The sequence below is a fragment of the Bacillus rossius genome, chromosome 3, assembly GCF_032445375.1.
Source record: "Bacillus rossius redtenbacheri isolate Brsri chromosome 3, Brsri_v3, whole genome shotgun sequence".
NCBI classification, from domain to species: domain Eukaryota; kingdom Metazoa; phylum Arthropoda; class Insecta; order Phasmatodea; family Bacillidae; genus Bacillus; species Bacillus rossius.
This window is the reverse complement of record NC_086332.1, coordinates 58,042,141-58,058,446: the sequence shown is the minus strand read 5'-3', so window position 1 is coordinate 58,058,446 and position 16,306 is coordinate 58,042,141. Positions and strand designations below refer to the sequence as shown.

Below are 16,306 nucleotides of genomic sequence, written 5' to 3'. Positions count from 1 at the left end.
CATACATTTGCTTCACAATGCATTTTTAAGTGGCATTTCACAATTAGGAGAAAGTGCATCTGAGTTGGTGACATCAATCCATAATTGTTTTAGTGGCTGGCCATCAAGGTGTGAAGATTTGTGTACATTGCAAACAGAAATGAATGTTCCTCAGCACAACTTCATTAAACATGTATCGTCAATGTGGCTTTCATTGGAAGGAGCAGCTATGCGTCTGATTTAACAAATTTAGACAGTCACAGGGGTTTCCCCTTTTCTTTGTTGACCCAGCGCTCTTAGCCGTTTGGCCCTGCCGCCCTGGGGCCCCCATGGGTATGGATGCGGATACGCCGCATACGCAACCAGGAAGAGCATTAGAGCTTTTGGCTATGCAAAGAGACTGAGGCTACCCATCCCAGCTTATGCACCACCTCCGGCCCCCTACTCCACTCAGCTCACCAGCAAGTTGGATGCTCCCTTAGCCCTCTGGAGTTGTCATCACTTCTGGCGCCTACCCCAGTCCCCCGCCTCACACTGGGACTCCTCAATCACCCAGCGAACTCGCAGTCCGGTGGAGGCCTACCCAACCTCTTCCAGCTGTCCAGGCTGGTAACCGGAGCTGTCCTCGTCGCTCACAACGTCAAAACGTCAAAGGGCTAGGGAACCCTGATACCTGCCCCTAAAGCACTCGGAGCACCACTCCCATGTACGAGTCCTACCCAACAAGAATCCTGGGCCTTTGAGGAAACCTCAGCAGGGCACCATTCAAACATGGTGGATTCTCCCCGTACTACGACCAACTTTTGGTCTACTCGGCAGACTGTTCGCCGGTAGCTTGACCAGACCATCACTCTTCAGAGTGCAGCCACGGGGTGTCCTCGTCGCCTCGGAAAACCCTCCGACCCGCCGTACCTTGGCCCGACGGGTTTACAGCCGGTTAAGGCCCGGATGCGACTGCACTCGTCGGGCGACGACCGCCGTCAGCCCCAGCTGGAAAATGGCAACTACAGTGCCCGGGCAGGAGGCACCTGGGGGTTGCCTCAGTACCTCCACCGACTACTGGGCTAAAGGGGAAACCTCGCCGAGCAGTTTACAGCCCGTTTTTAGGCCCGGTCGCCCGACACCATAACCACCATACCCAGTCCTTCCTTTACCTTGGGGCCTGATCCATTCACGATGGGGCCCTTTGGGGACCGATGCACCGAGGCTCGGCCGTCGAACCCCCCGGAAAGGTTTCTATCGCATCTGCTGTTGCCCGCAGATTCAGCCCTTCCGCCATTATCGGTCTCATACATGCAATTGAGGATGCACTGAAGCAGAGTTTGACCCGGCATTGCCCTCTTTAGTTAGAGGTGCTGTGACCAGAGGTTGGGGAACCCTCCCAACTTAGTCACCACGATCCTCCCCCAACAGTGGTGCCAACGTGGAGGCAGAGGGTTGCCACTTGATGTGGAGAGGCTATATAATCACATCACACACCCTTACCGCGGACTTGTTGGGTCATGTCTCGGATACTAGAACCGGCAACAGTTCCGACACCTCAAAAGAGCAATCACCTTCCTATCGGTGTGTGGAAACCTCAGGGCAGGCAGAGGACACCTCGGGGTTGCCTGAATCTCCTCACCGACTACTGGGCTAAAGGGGAAACCTCGCCGAGCAGTTTACAGCCCGTTTTTAGGCCCGGGTACCTGACCTGCAGTGCCACTGCCAGATAGGTCAAGTCCACTCCCACCCATCTGATTGAACAGTGGGAAGTTGTTTTGAAATACTTCTTGTCATTTGTTCCCAAGAAAAGGAGTGAGCTCAGTAAGAGCATTAAGTACAAAATGATAGCAGAACTATTGAAACAAAATACAATGAAGGCTGAACTATTATTTGTCTGTTCGAGTGCCCACTTGTTCACTCGTTTTACACGAGTGTTTCAAGAAGCGCCAATGATACATGTAATTTATGATAAACTTTGCACATTGACCAAGATGCTGATGGGTAAAGTTTGTAAACCTGCTTAAAGTTAGTAATTAAAGTAGGTGGTGAAAGGAAGTAGGTGTTTTAAAATAGTTAAATATTTCAGTTAATGTACCTAAGAATTTTATATGTACAGTACACTCCCTATTTAACGCGGTTGTCGGGGGACATAACTTTTACCCGCGTTGTTGCATAACCGCGATGTTTCGATGTGACCAAGGTCAAAAGGCATAAAACACCGCCTGTGTTCTAATAGGTCGGCAAGCACGCACAGTATAGACGGCCCGCCTTTGTGCGGACTTTGCATCCGCAGTTTCCACTAAACACGGGTGAAAAAATAAAAATAATAAATTTTAAAGATAAATATTAAATGTTGAATTGTTTTTATTTTTCCGCGTGCCGCGCACAGTTTGTCGCACGGCCTACGAGCGCGCCACACGCCGCCATACACATGTGCGGCACACAAGCTGCTGCTGCCAGTCTCGTGGTGTTAGCCACAGTATCTGCTTCGTCAGTGTCCGTAACAAAGTAAGCGCAGTGTGTGCGGTTACACACGATTCTGTGGTCAAAGTCTTCTAAAAAGAAAGGCCGTAGTGATACTTCAAACCGAATATGAATCGCAAAGTACCGAGTTTGATTGACAAAATAAAAATTCTAGATTTACTTACAGATAGCTTGTCTTTTGTAGAAGCAGGCCGCAGATACAGGAAAAAAACGATTCTAGCATTCGTACAATAAAAAATAAAGAATCGTCTTTCGTGTCAAGTGGTTAAACTTTATTACCCATGCTTACAGTAAATTATAAATGGTCACATGTGGGAAACAAAAATTGCGCCAATTTAATTTTAGCGCAATCAGTGACACCGTATTAAAAACCGTGTTAAACTTTGTCTTTACTTATTTCACCAAAAGCTGTGTCGAGTTGCTGAGTGTGTGTGGCTCGGATCGGCAAGTGTTATATTCCCCAGCCTCTGTTTAAAGGTCGGGAGACCGCTACACATAAACATTTCCGGGACTTGTTTACTACCTCACGGCAAAAGTGGTACAGTATGGTTCAAGTAAATATTGGACCACTGGGAATTCCTGGGCAAAGATTAAAAATACGCTAGCCGATTTACTTTACTATTTAATGTTAAAACATTATACCAAAGTAAAAAGATGAACTTGTATAATACAATGAATTACCCAATAATATTACGTCTGTAGGTTTAAGTTGTAACAAAACATTTATATACAGATGTCCAGTAAAGTACCAATTAAGATTCTGGAGTGGAATTTTAAACACCGGACTACCTGATTTTGCCTTGTACGCAGGGACGCTGCTCAGTCAAGTGACTCATGCTCTGCCTGTGTGCTGCGTGAACACATTCCCTCCCCCACTCCCCCTCGACAAGTTTCTGCCCGCTCTAATCTCTACCTCTCTCCATATTCTCGGCTCGCCTCTCCCTACCCAGCGCTTGCCGACAACCAAGCCTATCCAACATCAATCCCCAGCCGAGTCACGCTGGACAATGTCGCTGGAAGGTGGGCTTTATCAGGTCCCCTGTCCGATGCTTCATTTGTGAGATAAAGCGACGTTAAGAACTAGTGTTTCAGAAAATATCACTGGGCTGGATTGGACCATAATTTGAAAACCCTACAAGATAGAGGAATAATGTACGGAGATATCTTGTTTAGAATTTTACTGCGGACATTTTCTACGCCTAGGCTTTTTTCTGCCCGATGCTTAGTTTGTTAGTTACAACGCAAAATTATCCTAATCGGCTGTCAACCATTTATTCCATTATTATTATTCATTTCTGACTGGGGGACATGGTTTGACCCGCGATATACCCGATTCCGCGATCAATCGGGGCGCGATATACCGGGAGTTTACTGTATTAGGTACATTTTTTTGTACTAAACAGATTATTTACTATTGTTGTATTTGGACTTTGCATTTTAGTCCAGTACTTGTCTGTATTTCAGCACTAAGGAAACATTCCTTTATTCTTTGCAGTTGGCTGAGAGAGACCATCTGGAATTTATGTTTTTGGCTCAGAAACATTTTTTGCCAAATCTTCTTTGAGAACAAAGCCACTGCTCAAACATCTCCGTTCCCTTCAGCCAGAAGAGAAAAGTTCTCAGCGGAGTTGTTTGGACATTGTTGCTGTTTTGAAGGCCCTGCCTATGGATATTGCAGATGCAGGCCTCGAAGTCGGTCACTTTTTCCACTAAAAGTCACTTTTTGTTGTCATTGTCACTAAAAGTTAATTTTTCCAGTAACTGGTCACTTTTTCCACTTTTTTTCACATATTTGGTTGGTATTCTCATGTTCTTATAAACAAAATTTCAGTAAAACCCCGATTTTACGTTACCGCTTTTTACGTTTTCCCGTTATTTTCACCAGTTTTTTTTGGACCCGTTTTATCCTCATTTGATACAATGCAATTAATTCCCGTAGTTTACAATGCGCCTATAATCTGCTTCCTGCAATTTACGCTGTTCTTTCGCATATTACCGCTTACTTTTTTAATTAATAGTAACAATAAGTTTTCTGTTGTATAAGTCATCTTATGAAGCCGTTTTTAAAAGTAATAACTTCATCTGTAATGTCTTCTTCGCCGCTGTATACTGCTTATAAAAACGTAACCAGCGCCTGTCGACATCATTCCTGTTTGGTTATGTTGACTACCGTATAGAGCGCGCGCAGGTAGTGAAATATCGATATTGATAGCTCGCCGATTACATACGAGAGCGCTAGAGCGCTTTTAAATACAACTGATTGCCAGCACTCTTTCATAGTCATTGCATGGTTATGCGTTTATTTACAACTCACGTTCGTGTTATGGTTTTCTGTTTCTTAAGCGATAAAACACGGTTTATTCGTTATTTTTTGTTCACATTCCTTATGCTTTGAGATATTTTTTATTAATAAAGTATGAAAGTATGAAATACTTATCTATACTCTGTACCGAATGTAAATATGGGATATAATGTTAATAATTATTTTTAAATAGGTTTCAGGCCCTCATAATGAATTATTATGTGTACGATGCATTTAGGTTGTATCATATTACAGTTCTCTGAGCAAAAAAAAAAAAAAGGATTTTGTATACATTTCCCTTATTTTACACTTTCCCGCATTTTACAACATTTTCAGGCACGTATATATGATATAGATCTTCATTCCGCTTAGAAGAAAATGCCGTCAGTGCCAATGTTAAGGGCCCCGCCTACCTGGTCACACATACGGTGCGCAGAGCTTCAGGAAAAACAACGCGATTTCAAAACTACTCAAGATATCCGAGTGGGGCCAATTTACGAATAGCATTTAAGAGTTCGCTGAGGACCGAAAAGTACTTTTAATTTCGGATTAAGTTTTTAAACGGTATTTTTAGAAGCGTTAAAATGGCTAAAACGCGTGTTTTCAGAGTAATTTTTAAGCATAAAACAATCAGTACAGATTCTTGAAAGAACTTAAGGGACTTGCATAACAACTGTATCTTCATTTCTCCGCCATATAATGTTACGGTCACTGCTCAAATTTCACAGTTATCCTGTGACGACGAGACGAATGCGCGCCAGTTCAGAGACTTGCGCTTAGAGGCTATACCGCGCTATAAATACCAGCGAGCGTCGCGCTTATCATCCCGCCTCACTAACACACATACACCCCTGACGAGGCGGGCCCCTTTGTCTGTTTTTGGGCGTGTGTTTGGCAACAGCGTCTTATAACAAAGAGGGAAGCGCATATGAGACAAGAGTCTAGCGGCAACACCGCTACTTCCTGCAACTGGCTGCAAATGCCGAGCCTTTCCGAAGTTGGCCGATCGGGAGCGCCTACCCCCTGGATGTTTTTTATTTTTACGCGCTTTTTTTCTCCAGTATAAAAAAGCCACAAGACTGTTTGTGGACGTTTTGCTCTCTCGTCAGTGAAAAGAAGGCTTCCCGTTGCGGGATCGCGCCGCCGGCCCCGGAACGAGCGTGAGCGGTGCGGCATTTGCAGCCAGTTGCAGGAGTAGTAGCGGTGCTGCCGCTAGACTCTGTCATATGAGAGGTTGCGAGCCGGCCTATCTTTAGTTCCAGTCTCTCCTTTCTACGGCATGTGCAAGTGTAGTGTTTCGCCGGTACCTTTGTAGTATTTCGTGTGGAATTTATTTATCGAAGTGATTGTGCAGTGAAAATATGTGTGAAAACATGCATATAACTCATCAATTTTGAAAAATTACGTGAATTTTCAACAATTATCAATAGGCAAAAATGCCAGTGTAGCGTACTTAATAGCGATGGGAAAGTGCAAACTCCATGTTGAGTGGCTTGAAAGGAAGGATGAAAATGGCTTCGTGATCAAGGAATGGGCAAGAAGACATACTGATCGTGAAGTTTTTTGTGTTTTGTGCAATGTAACATTTAATGTTGATAAAGGATTTCAGGCCATTTCTCAGCATGCTAGTTCAGTGCGTCACAAGACCTTATCGGAAATAAAGTTGCACCGAAGTCAGCTGAGACTTGCTGCTGTGAGGCCAAGTTACTCAACTGCATCCAGTAGTACATTAGATGAAAATGTAGTTGTTCCAAGCAAGATTTTACAACTGTTCAGTGTGTGTGAAAATTATAAAGCTGCAGAACTTTATTGGATTTTGAAATGTGTTTCTTCAAATTATTCGTTCAATTCATGTGACGGTATCTCTGAACTTTTTGATTGTATGTTTGGAACCCATTGTGGCTTGAAATTGTCTGAAAATTTCAGTTTGTCAAGCACCAAAGCAAGATACCTTCTCACCGATGCCTTGGCTCCACATGTCAAGAAACTCCTTGTGGAAGATATGTCTGGGGTATATTACAGCATCTGTTATGATGAAACCACGAACAATGCCAACCGCAAGGAACTCCAGGTTGCTGTCAGATATTGGTCTGAAAGGAAAAAACAGATTGTCTGCCACCATCTTCAGACCTTTTTCATTGGCTCGGCTACAGGGGAAGTTCTTGTTGAGAAGATTAACACAGCTTTGGATGATGCATCATTGCCCCGTCAAAAATTAGTTGCTCTTGGTAGTGATGGCCCTAATGTAAACAAAAAAGTTGAGCGGCTAATGAATGACGAGTTGATTGCCATCAGGAACAAGAACCTTTTTAACATTGGCACATGTAACATACATTTGCTTCACAATGCATTTTTAAGTGGCATTTCACAATTAGGAGAAAGTGCATCTGAGTTGGTGACATCAATCCATGATTTTTTTAGTGGCTGGCCATCAAGGTGTGAAGATTTGTGTACATTGCAAACAGAAATGAATGTTCCTCAGCACAACTTCATTAAACATGTATCGTCAAGGTGGCTTTCATTGGAAGGAGCAGCTATGCGTCTGATAGAACAGTGGGAAGTTGTTTTGAAATACTTCTTGTCATTTGTTCCCAAGAAAAGGAGTGAGCTTGGTAAGAGCAGTAAGTACAAAATGATAGCAGAACTATTGAAACAAAATACAATGAAGGCTGAACTATTATTTGTCTGTTCGAGTGCCCACTTGTTCACTCGTTTTACAGGAGTGTTTCAAGAAGAAGCGCCAATGATACATGTAATGTATGATGAACTTTGCACATTGACCAAGATGCTGATGGGTAAAGTTTGTAAACCTGCTTCACTGAAGGTATTTGGAATGAGTGAGGAAATACTGAAATCAGAACATATTCTCCCTTCCAGCAAAATTCAAGTGTCTGAAAATGTTTCCAAGGAACTGTCAAAGGTGTGTTCTCATTTTACTACGCGTACAGTTTATTTTCTTTGCATGTTTAACAGTTGTAAGTTATTTTTATGATTAAAGTTTGTACTTAAAGTAGGTGGTGAAAGGATGTAGGTGTTTTAAAATAGTTAAATATTTCAGTTAAGCACCTAAGAATTTTATATGTATTAGGTACAATTTTTTGTGTTAAACAGATTATGTAATATTGTTGTATTTGGACTTTGCATTTTAGTCCAGTACTTGTCTGTATTTCAGCACTAAGGAAACATTGATTTATTCTTTGCAGTTGGCTGAGAGAGACCGTCTGGAATTTATGTTTTTGGCTCAGAAACATTTTGTGCAAGCCTGCTCCTACATCCTTGCCAAATCTTCTTTGAGAACAAAGCCACTGCTCAAACATCTCCGTTTCCTTCAGCCAGAAGAGAAAAATTCTCAGCGAAGTTGTTTGGACATTGTTGCTGTTTTGAAGGCCCTGCCTATGGATATTGATGCAGATGTCCTACAAGATGAGTGGAAACTTTTCCAGCATGAGAAAGGGTGCAACAGTAATGGTCGTATTGATGATTACTGGGCACAATTTTTTGACCTCAAAAGTAGTTTAGGTATGGTGAAATATCCTAATGTGTGCGCAGTTGTTAAAGCTGTGCTGTCCCTACCACATGGCAATGCCGATGTAGAGCGTGGATTTTCAGTTTCATGTAGGTTTTTGACTGAAGAAAAAGGGTCAATGTCTGAAAGGACATTAAATGCTGCCCTTGCAGTGAAGAGTGCCATGAGGATGTATGAGATGAAACCACAGCTATTTCCAATCACAAAAGAACTGTTAGCTATGGCACGCAGTGCCCATGCAAGTTACCAGGCATACTTGGAAAGAAAAAAGAATGAATTAGAAGAAGAAGCAAAACAAAAAGCAGAGTTGGAGGACAAAAGAGTTGCAGAGGAAGAAAAGAGAAAAAGTATGATTAAAGAGAAGGAAACCATAACAGCTGCAGAACATAAATTGAAAATTTTGAAAAAAACAGAACAGGAGAAACAAAAAGCTTCAGATAAACTCTTAGATGAAACGAACAAAAGATTGAAGAAGGCAATTGAACAGAAAAACATGAGTGAAATTTTGCTAGCACAAGGCATGTTGCAAGGTGTGTTAAGTGTAAGGAAAGAGGTAAATGAAACAAAACAAGAAGTTGAAGCTGTTCAACACACTATCGAAAAGAGGAAAACAAAGATTATATCCGACTTTTTCTCAAAAAAAACCAAAGATTTAGAATACCTTTTATAATAATCACACATATTTCTTGAAGGTCATGAGTCTTTGAACTTAAAAATGTATATAAGTATATTGCTTAGTATTAGGTATCTATTATTACTTTTTCGTACTTGTTTGCAATGTTTAGGCAGATACGTTTGTGCTCGTTATTTGTCTTCTTTCAATATATCTACAATAGTATCGGTTCACTCGTGTTAATATGTACCAACAGCTTGATTCCTGTACCAAGAGCATGTAGAGGTAGGATCTCTTTTTCTTATGTCATAGTTTTACGGTGTTGTTATTGTGAATTTTAAAATAATTAATTTTATTATAGTATAATGTTATTTTCATCATTTTAACAGGTAGTTTTTTGTGTCACTTTTAGTCACTTTTTAGTCACTTTTTTAACCAGAAAAGTCACTTTTTCCACTATTTTGTTAGAATGTAACCACTTTGAGGCCTGCAGATGTCCTACAAGATGAGTGGAAACTTTTCCAGCATGAGAAAGGGTGCAACAGTAATGGTCGTATTGATGATTATTGGGCACAATTTTTCGACCTCAAAAGTAGTTTAGGTATGGTGAAATATCCTAATATCCTAATGTGTGCACAGTTGTTAAAGCTGTGCTGTCCCTACCCCATGGCAATGCAGATGTAGAGCGTGGATTTTCAGTTTCATGTAGGGTTTTGACTGAAGAAAAAGGGTCAATGTCTGAAAGGACATTAAATGCTGCCCCTGTAGTGAAGAGTGCTATGAGGATGTATGAGATGAAACCACAGCTATTTCCAATCACAAAAGAACTGTTAGCTATGGCACGCAGTGCCCATGCAAGTTACCAGGCATACTTGGAAATAAAAAATAAGGAATTAGAAGAAGCAAAACCAAAAGCAGAGTTGGAGGACAAAAGAGTTGCAGAGGAAGAAAAGAGAAAGAGTATAATTAATTAAAGAGAAGGAAACCATAACGGCTGCAGAACATAAATTGAAAATTTTGAAAAAAACAGAACAGGAGAAACAAAAAGCTTCAGATAAACTCTTAGATGAAACGAACAAAAGATTGAAGAAGGCAATTGAACAGAAATACATGAGTGAAATTTTGCTAGCACAAGGCATGTTGCAAGGTGTGTTAAGTGTAAGGAAAGAGGTAAATGAAACAAAACAAGAAGTTGAAGCTGTTCAACACACTATCGAAAAGAGGAAAACAAAGATTATATCCGACTTTTTCTCAAAAAAAACCAAAGATTTAGAATACCTTTTATAATAATCACACATATTTCTTGAAGGTCATGAGTCTTTGAACTTAAAAATGTATATAAGTATATTGCTTAGTATTAGGTATCTATTATTACTTTTTCGTACTTGTTTGCAATGTTTAGGCAGATACGTTTGTGCTCGTTATTTGTCTTCTTTCAATATATCTACAATAGTATCGGTTCACTCGTGTTAATATGTACCAACAGCTTGATTCCTGTACCAAGAGCATGTAGAGGTAGGATCTCTTTTTCTTATGTCATAGTTTTACGGTGTTGTTATTGTGAATTTTAAAATAATTAATTTTATTATAGTATAATGTTATTTTCATCATTTTAACAGGTAGTTTTTTGTGTCACTTTTAGTCACTTTTTAGTCACTTTTTTAACCAGAAAAGTCACTTTTTCCACTATTTTGTTAGAATGTAACCACTTTGAGGCCTGCAGATGTCCTACAAGATGAGTGGAAACTTTTCCAGCATGAGAAAGGGTGCAACAGTAATGGTCGTATTGATGATTATTGGGCACAATTTTTCGACCTCAAAAGTAGTTTAGGTATGGTGAAATATCCTAATATCCTAATGTGTGCACAGTTGTTAAAGCTGTGCTGTCCCTACCCCATGGCAATGCAGATGTAGAGCGTGGATTTTCAGTTTCATGTAGGGTTTTGACTGAAGAAAAAGGGTCAATGTCTGAAAGGACATTAAATGCTGCCCCTGTAGTGAAGAGTGCTATGAGGATGTATGAGATGAAACCACAGCTATTTCCAATCACAAAAGAACTGTTAGCTATGGCACGCAGTGCCCATGCAAGTTACCAGGCATACTTGGAAATAAAAAATAAGGAATTAGAAGAAGCAAAACCAAAAGCAGAGTTGGAGGACAAAAGAGTTGCAGAGGAAGAAAAGAGAAAGAGTATAATTAATTAAAGAGAAGGAAACCATAACGGCTGCAGAACATAAATTGAAAATTTTGAAAAAAACAGAACAGGAGAAACAAAAAGCTTCAGATAAACTCTTAGATGAAACGAACAAAAGATTGAAGAAGGCAATTGAACAGAAAAACATGAGTGAAATTTTGCTAGCACAAGGCATGTTGCAAGGTGTGTTAAGTGTAAGGAAAGAGGTAAATGAAACAAAACAAGAAGTTGAAGCTGTTCAACACACTATCGAAAAGAGGAAAACAAAGATTATATCCGAATTTTTTTCAAAAAAAACCAAAGATTTAGAATACCTTTTATAATAATCACACATATTTCTTGAAGGTCATGAGTCTTTGAACTTAAAAATGTATATAAGTATATTGCTTAGTATTAGGTATCTATTATTACTTTTTCGTACTTGTTTGCAATGTTTAGGCAGATACGTTTGTGCTCGTTATTTGTCTTCTTTCAATATATCTACAATAGTATCGGTTCACTCGTGTTAATATGTACCAACAGCTTGATTCCTGTACCAAGAGCATGTAGAGGTAGGATCTCTTTTTCTTATGTCATAGTTTTACGGTGTTGTTATTGTGAATTTTAAAATAATTAATTTTATTATAGTATAATGTTATTTTCATCATTTTAACAGGTAGTTTTTTGTGTCACTTTTAGTCACTTTTTAGTCACTTTTTTAACCAGAAAAGTCACTTTTTCCACTATTTTGTTAGAATGTAACCACTTTGAGGCCTGCAGATGTCCTACAAGATGAGTGGAAACTTTTCCAGCATGAGAAAGGGTGCAACAGTAATGGTCGTATTGATGATTATTGGGCACAATTTTTCGACCTCAAAAGTAGTTTAGGTATGGTGAAATATCCTAATATCCTAATGTGTGCACAGTTGTTAAAGCTGTGCTGTCCCTACCCCATGGCAATGCAGATGTAGAGCGTGGATTTTCAGTTTCATGTAGGGTTTTGACTGAAGAAAAAGGGTCAATGTCTGAAAGGACATTAAATGCTGCCCCTGTAGTGAAGAGTGCTATGAGGATGTATGAGATGAAACCACAGCTATTTCCAATCACAAAAGAACTGTTAGCTATGGCACGCAGTGCCCATGCAAGTTACCAGGCATACTTGGAAATAAAAAATAAGGAATTAGAAGAAGCAAAACCAAAAGCAGAGTTGGAGGACAAAAGAGTTGCAGAGGAAGAAAAGAGAAAGAGTATAATTAATTAAAGAGAAGGAAACCATAACGGCTGCAGAACATAAATTGAAAATTTTGAAAAAAACAGAACAGGAGAAACAAAAAGCTTCAGATAAACTCTTAGATGAAACGAACAAAAGATTGAAGAAGGCAATTGAACAGAAAAACATGAGTGAAATTTTGCTAGCACAAGGCATGTTGCAAGGTGTGTTAAGTGTAAGGAAAGAGGTAAATGAAACAAAACAAGAAGTTGAAGCTGTTCAACACACTATCGAAAAGAGGAAAACAAAGATTATATCCGAATTTTTTTCAAAAAAAACCAAAGATTTAGAATACCTTTTATAATAATCACACATATTTCTTGAAGGTCATGAGTCTTTGAACTTAAAAATGTATATAAGTATATTGCTTAGTATTAGGTATCTATTATTACTTTTTCGTACTTGTTTGCAATGTTTAGGCAGATACGTTTGTGCTCGTTATTTGTCTTCTTTCAATATATCTACAATAGTATCGGTTCACTCGTGTTAATATGTACCAACAGCTTGATTCCTGTACCAAGAGCATGTAGAGGTAGGATCTCTTTTTCTTATGTCATAGTTTTACGGTGTTGTTATTGTGAATTTTAAAATAATTAATTTTATTATAGTATAATGTTATTTTCATCATTTTAACAGGTAGTTTTTTGTGTCACTTTTAGTCACTTTTTAGTCACTTTTTTAACCAGAAAAGTCACTTTTTCCACTATTTTGTTAGAATGTAACCACTTTGAGGCCTGCAGATGTCCTACAAGATGAGTGGAAACTTTTCCAGCATGAGAAAGGGTGCAACAGTAATGGTCGTATTGATGATTATTGGGCACAATTTTTCGACCTCAAAAGTAGTTTAGGTATGGTGAAATATCCTAATATCCTAATGTGTGCACAGTTGTTAAAGCTGTGCTGTCCCTACCCCATGGCAATGCAGATGTAGAGCGTGGATTTTCAGTTTCATGTAGGGTTTTGACTGAAGAAAAAGGGTCAATGTCTGAAAGGACATTAAATGCTGCCCCTGTAGTGAAGAGTGCTATGAGGATGTATGAGATGAAACCACAGCTATTTCCAATCACAAAAGAACTGTTAGCTATGGCACGCAGTGCCCATGCAAGTTACCAGGCATACTTGGAAATAAAAAATAAGGAATTAGAAGAAGCAAAACCAAAAGCAGAGTTGGAGGACAAAAGAGTTGCAGAGGAAGAAAAGAGAAAGAGTATAATTAATTAAAGAGAAGGAAACCATAACGGCTGCAGAACATAAATTGAAAATTTTGAAAAAAACAGAACAGGAGAAACAAAAAGCTTCAGATAAACTCTTAGATGAAACGAACAAAAGATTGAAGAAGGCAATTGAACAGAAAAACATGAGTGAAATTTTGCTAGCACAAGGCATGTTGCAAGGTGTGTTAAGTGTAAGGAAAGAGGTAAATGAAACAAAACAAGAAGTTGAAGCTGTTCAACACACTATCGAAAAGAGGAAAACAAAGATTATATCCGAATTTTTTTCAAAAAAAACCAAAGATTTAGAATACCTTTTATAATAATCACACATATTTCTTGAAGGTCATGAGTCTTTGAACTTAAAAATGTATATAAGTATATTGCTTAGTATTAGGTATCTATTATTACTTTTTCGTACTTGTTTGCAATGTTTAGGCAGATACGTTTGTGCTCGTTATTTGTCTTCTTTCAATATATCTACAATAGTATCGGTTCACTCGTGTTAATATGTACCAACAGCTTGATTCCTGTACCAAGAGCATGTAGAGGTAGGATCTCTTTTTCTTATGTCATAGTTTTACGGTGTTGTTATTGTGAATTTTAAAATAATTAATTTTATTATAGTATAATGTTATTTTCATCATTTTAACAGGTAGTTTTTTGTGTCACTTTTAGTCACTTTTTAGTCACTTTTTTAACCAGAAAAGTCACTTTTTCCACTATTTTGTTAGAATGTAACCACTTTGAGGCCTGCAGATGTCCTACAAGATGAGTGGAAACTTTTCCAGCATGAGAAAGGGTGCAACAGTAATGGTCGTATTGATGATTATTGGGCACAATTTTTCGACCTCAAAAGTAGTTTAGGTATGGTGAAATATCCTAATATCCTAATGTGTGCACAGTTGTTAAAGCTGTGCTGTCCCTACCCCATGGCAATGCAGATGTAGAGCGTGGATTTTCAGTTTCATGTAGGGTTTTGACTGAAGAAAAAGGGTCAATGTCTGAAAGGACATTAAATGCTGCCCCTGTAGTGAAGAGTGCTATGAGGATGTATGAGATGAAACCACAGCTATTTCCAATCACAAAAGAACTGTTAGCTATGGCACGCAGTGCCCATGCAAGTTACCAGGCATACTTGGAAATAAAAAATAAGGAATTAGAAGAAGCAAAACCAAAAGCAGAGTTGGAGGACAAAAGAGTTGCAGAGGAAGAAAAGAGAAAGAGTATAATTAATTAAAGAGAAGGAAACCATAACGGCTGCAGAACATAAATTGAAAATTTTGTAAAAAACAGAACAGGAGAAACAAAAAGCTTCAGATAAACTCTTAGATGAAATGAACAAAAGATTGAAGAAGGCAATTGAACAGAAAAACATGAGTTAAATTTTGCTAGCACAAGGCATGTTGCAAGGTGTGTTAAGTGTAAGGAAAGAGGTAAATGAAACAAAACAAGAAGTTGAAGCTGTTGAACACACTATCTAAAAGAGAAAAACAAAGATTATATCCGACTTTTTCTCAAAAAAACCAAAGATTTAGAATACTTTTTATAAAAATCACACATATTTCTTGAAGGACATGAGTCTTTGAACTTAAAAGTGTATATAAGTATATTGCTTAGTATTAGGTGCCTATTATATTTGTCTTCTTTCAATATATCTACAATAGTATCGGTTCACTCGAGTTAATATGGACCAACAACTTGATTCCTGTACCAAGAGCATGTAGACGTAGGATCTCTTTTTTTATGTCATAGTTTTACAGTGTTGTTATTGTGAATTTTAAAACGATAATTAATTTTATTATAGCATAATTTTATTTTCATCATTTTAACAGGTAGGTAGTTTTTTGTGTCACTTTTAGTCACTTTTTTGTCACTTTTTTGTCACTTTTTTAACCAGAAAAGTCACTTTTTCCACTATTTTGTTAGAATGTAACCACTTTGAGGCCTGGTGTTATTCTATGCATTAATATTACGTTAATAATATTTTTCTACACATTTTAGATCATATTAAGTAAATTATAAATTAGCCTTGCTATTTATGGAGACTAATGGTTCAGAATAAACGCGATTTCGAATAAGATGAAAATTTTTTTGGTTTTGGAACACATTAGTTGTGCTAAGTGAGGGATTGCTGATTTTTGTGATTTTGGGGATTGTGATTTTTTTTCTATTTTTTGTGATTTTTTTAAAAATCTTTTAATTTAACACCCATGTTTTGAATTCACCAGTGGCTACTATCTGTTTCTCGTGTACGTGGTGCTGGCCAGAGAATTTGCTCTTCCTGAGTTGTCATTTTAGCTTTCACTGGAATCTCATTTGATATTGTATCAATGCTTTATCTATTTGTGGTTCTCTGGCGTAGAGTCACCACTCCCTACATATGTAGCTTTATTTAATTACATTAATAACTTATTTCATTATCTAATTTAAGTTAATTTTTTATACCTATTATATAATTTTGCTGCACGGTCAGAGGTTGGCGATGGTTTTAAAAAGATGCTGGAATGAACTAGAAGATATGAGATAAAACATTTATAAGTTTTAGCCTTTAGGTTAAATTATTAATATGTAGATTTTATTTGGTAATCTTTTATTCTTTTGCTGATTTGAGCATAGAAACATTTCAAATATTTGTGTACGTATGTGAGCAAAATAGTGTTCAATTATGAGTGTTTGCACACCACTAATGCACAGGTGTGCATGAGAGAGAAAGAGAGAGAGACGAATGATGATGTATCTGTCTGCCGGAGGCCTCTGTGC

General features: G+C 38.4%; 1 protein-coding gene across 1 annotated transcript in view; it reads left to right on the top strand.

Annotated features, from left to right (window-relative positions):
- LOC134530755 (uncharacterized) overlaps positions 1–16,306 on the top strand; it is a 98,110-nt gene that overhangs the window by 76,960 nt on the left and 4,844 nt on the right. The window lies entirely within an intron of this gene.